Source organism: Ailuropoda melanoleuca, chromosome 8 (genome assembly GCF_002007445.2).
Source record: "Ailuropoda melanoleuca isolate Jingjing chromosome 8, ASM200744v2, whole genome shotgun sequence".
Classification (NCBI taxonomy): Eukaryota; Metazoa; Chordata; class Mammalia; order Carnivora; family Ursidae; genus Ailuropoda; species Ailuropoda melanoleuca.
Genome location: NC_048225.1, coordinates 126192174 through 126196596, shown reverse-complemented (window position 1 = coordinate 126196596; position 4423 = coordinate 126192174). Strand labels below are relative to the sequence as shown.

The 4423-nt window shown below is 48.3% G+C and overlaps 1 pseudogene; it reads left to right on the top strand.

Moving 5' to 3' along the window:
- The first annotated feature begins 787 nt into the window (after positions 1 to 787).
- Positions 788 to 3678, top strand: LOC109488614 (annotated as a pseudogene).
- The last annotated feature ends 745 nt before the right edge of the window (positions 3679 to 4423 follow it).

Below are 4423 nucleotides of genomic sequence, written 5' to 3'. Positions count from 1 at the left end.
AGAAATGTTCACCTGTCAGTGAGAATTCTCTGGCCAGCACCAGTGAGGTTCTCTGTCACATGGGTCCTCTCCATCTCCAAGGAGGGTAAGTCACCTGCATAATAAGACCCCCTGCTCTCCCAAATAAGGGAAGGTGACCTTCCCTGAAACACTCCAGTATCTTCTGCCAACTTCCTTCCTATAAAAACCTCCCATTTACAACACTCCTCAAACCTCCCGTCTGCCTGCCAGATGGGATGCTGCCTGACTCTTGAATCACTTAATAAAACCAATTAGATCTTCAAATTTACCTGGTTGATTTAGTTTTTTAACACAAGCAGTGCCAAGTTAGAGATGTGAATGAGCTGTGGTGGGGGAGAGATGGGAAAGTAAATACATGGGGGAGGGGGTGTCACAAGGGCAGGAGGGACCCAGCGACAGCAGGGTCCAGGGCTGGGTGCTGGGAGCCATGTTTTCATGGATTACTGTCAGGACCCTACAAGAGATAGGGTCATTTTCCATGCCACACAGGACTGGTTCTGTAGCCACTGAATTAGGGGGGAGCAGGATGGAGGCTGGTGACAAGGAGAAGCTGGAAGCCAGAAGGAATCAGACCAGAAGGGGAAGTGAGATTCTGAGTAGGTGTCCAGGGTTGACGGAGGAGCACATTTGCATTGTGGCAGAGACTCAGGGAAGGCTGGTGTGTGGAGAAGGAAGTCAGAGGAGAGGGGCTGTGTGAGGGTAGGTTTGTTAGAACAAACACCAAAGGCCAACTTTGTAAGAGAAGGAAAGACCATCTGCAAATACAATGCCGTTCCTGCAAATTTTGCTGTTGGCCGTTCTCCTCCCAGATGGTGACAGTGAAGATGGTGAGAACGCTGACCCTGCCCAGTGGGTGCAATTACGTGTGTGTGTGTGCATGTATGTACATGTGTTTGTGTACATTTGATTTTGTGTGTATGTGTTTAGGTGCCTAAGTGCATCTCTGTGTGTTTGTGTGTGTACACGTGGAGGTGTGTGTCTGTATAGCTGTGCTTGTATATGTGCATATGTGTGAGGATATGTGTGATCTCTGTGTGTGCACGTGTGTACACGTGTGCATTTGTGTCTTTCTGTGTGTGCAGTCGTACTTGGGGTTGGGAGCGTCAGCCTGGTTCATTTAAGCATCCTGACCCCAGGGACCCTTGCTCTTCTGAAGGATGGGTACATAGCTCAGGGCTCTGGGCAGCACATGTCTCCTGAGACAATATGGCTTCCCTATCCTCAGGCTTTGGTTCTCCTCCCTGGGCACCTTCTTCTCCATTCTTTCTCCTTCCCATTGCCCTCCTTTCCTCCCTATAACTGTCCTTTTGGTACAGCCTTCCAGGAGCTGATCTCTTTCTGAACTATCCTCACCACATCGTTTTACATTTCCTGGACAAAAAAATCAAGGCTCAGCATGGCTGGATGAGTTACAGACTCATGCCTGGGACAGCAAGACCGGTGCTTTCATTCACGGGCAGCCTTGGTCTCGTGGCAACTTCAGCAATCAGGAGCTGAAAGAAATGGAAAACACATTCTACAGATACTCCATTGGAACTATTTCGATATGTCGTAACCATGTCAGCGATTGGCAGTTTGATTGCGAGTTCAGTTCCCTGTGGTTGGGATGGAGGTGACAGACACTTGTGTCTCCTTGAGTTCTTTCTTCCTGTGGGAAATGAACTCCACTTTCTTCTGAACCTCACCTCTCTCTGCCGTAAAATGGAATCACAGCCATCTGGGGGTAGAATCCAGATCCCAATTTTTGAAAAGCTTCATGTGTTCTGCTACCTCCCACTCTTCTCATTGACTGCAGGTTGTGCTTTCCTCTCTCCCACTAGTGTCTCCCATGACCACCCCTTTCCCTGGCATCCAACCAGACACCCTAGCTCCCTCACTCTGTGACGGAGTCCTTGAACTGTGCTTTTCTCTTCATTCAATCACATCAGCAGTGCCTGTCTGTGTGTTTCCACTGGATTCCCTTCAACCTAGATTGTTTTTACCCTAGCTCTCCGGCTGAACCCTTCCCTATTCTATACCCACATCATCTGTGTCTCTCCTCCAGCGTTTGTTCCTTCCTGTAACTTTCACCTCTCTCTCCACTTCCAGCAACCACCGCTTCCCCTTTGTCTGAGTCACTTCTCAAACCAATCTTTCCTCAAGTCCCTATAATCCCCTAAATTTCTACCTCTTCTTCTGCCCTCCATGGATTCCACTAATCTCATTAACTCTCTTTTACTCCTGTCTTGTAACTCACAGTCTCTCTTCCCCAGATCCCTTTCAGGTTCAGGTAGTATTAAGATGTGTTCACACTTTGGAGAAGCTTCAGTAGGCTTCATGAGGATTGCTTATCAAGGATCAGATCTCATGAGTTTTCAGAACACGTCATGGTGGCCATCTCCAGAGGGAGGAAGTAGGGCTGAGCAGATCTGCAGACTATTCAATCAGAACCATGTTACCAATGAAATAGCACACAAGCTTCTCAGTGACACCTGCCCCCGGCTCCTGTTGGGTCTTCTTGATGCAGGGAAGGCATATCTCCAGTGACAAGGTCAGTCTTTCTCTCTCCCCCTATGAATTCTCTACTCTGCACTCATAAATTTGTACCATTCCCTCAAATTCAGGGTAAGAAGGAGTCAAGAGGGAGAGGGAAGGATGGTGAAAGGTGTCTAGAGGTAGAAAGATGTGTCCATCTAAAGTGATGTGAAGTTCTACCCTCTCAGTCTATGAATACCTTGAATACCTGTCCTATCTCTTCAGTGAGGCCAGAGGTCTGGCTGTCTGCTCGCCCCAGTCTGGGTCCTGGCCGTCTGCTGCTGGTGTGCCACGTCTCTGGCTTCTACCCCAAGCCTGTGTGGGTGATGTGGATGCGGGGTGAGCAGAAGCAGCGGGGCACCCAGCGAGGCGACGTCCTGCCCCATGCTGATGGGATGTGGTACCTTCAGATGTCCTTGGATGTGAAAGCCATGGAGGCACCTGGCCTATCATGCCTGGTGAGACACAGCTGTCTAGGAGGCCAGGACATGGTCCTCTACTGGGGTGAGAAAGAGCTGGGGCCCAGCTGGGAAAGAAGGAGGGTAGTGATAGAGCAGAGAGGGGAGCCAGATGAAATATTTGGGAATCTAGGGACTCCAGACCAAAATGACAAATAAAAAAGGAAAAAAGAAAAAAAAAAAGAAAATCAGTAACCCAAGAAATGGAAAAGCTGAGAGTGAAGGTCCTGCAGATGAGGAGGGTGTGGAAAGTTGGGTGTTGGGTCCATCTCTGAGGAGGGATGGGAGAAGAGAGAGGAAGGATGGTTTGTGAGGCAGAAGGTGACAGGAGAAAAGAGGAAGAGGGAAGTGCCATTCGCCACTGGGTGGATGGGAAGTGACACCATCTGTGCAAGAAACCCACAGAGCAGCCCCACTCCATGGGCTTGGTCTTCCTGGCAGTGATAGTGCTCCTGGTGCTTCTGGCAGGTCTGGCGCTGTGGCTCTGGAAGCACTGGTAAGTCTCTGGAGCCACCTTCCTGCTCTTTCCCATGTGTCTCCCTATCTTTGGTCTGTCCTCAGCCCTAGTGCTCCCAGTACCCTTCTCCCCTGCAGTCCTCACCTCCACCTGCTGCAGAAGGACTCCTCTGTTCCTCCCAGGAAAACACACTGGAGACCTCAGTGCATTCGCCTCCCTTTGGAATGATATCCCACCAGCCCAGGGGCCAGGCCATACTTAAACTCAGCTCAGCGGTGATGTCCTTGCAACTGTTTGTGTGGAACTTCAGTCTTTCATTTTTCCTTAATGATCGGTTGTCAATATAAGCTAACTGTAATTAGTGGGGTTTGTTGTTGTTACCTGATTCCAGGACTTTAAAACTCAGAATTTAACTCTGGATGGAACGAAGTCCAAGAACATCCATGGGACGTCAGGCATCAAATGTTAGTTCCTCCAGAGCCCTCCCTGATTTACAATTGGAAACAGTCCCTGCCAACTGAGATTTCCCACAATGTTTAGCTGCACTTCGGCAAACCAATTCCTGAACCTCAGCCCTTTTTGTCCCCACTTGGGTGCATTTTCTCCTTCTAATGCTTAGGTCTTTTGAGAGCAAAGTCCATGTCTTTTAAATATTTTTTCTCTCCTTGATAAGGTGTCTCACCTGCATGGGATATGTGCTCAATAAAATCTGTGTTGAATTTTTGTCAAATTTATAGGTTTTCTTCTTCTTTTCCTTCCTGACATGTTTGTAGTGGTTAAAATGTTTAGTGCTCTTCTTGTTAAAAGCCTTCTCATTTGGCCAAGGGACTTCACAATCTCATGGCTCCTTGTTTCATCTCTGACATCCTGAGGAGAAATAGTTTTACCTGTGAACATTCCAGTTATTGACTATACACAACTATTGGAGTGAACCTGTTGTTCCAAGTAGTCTGAATAAGAAGAAGGCAGAATT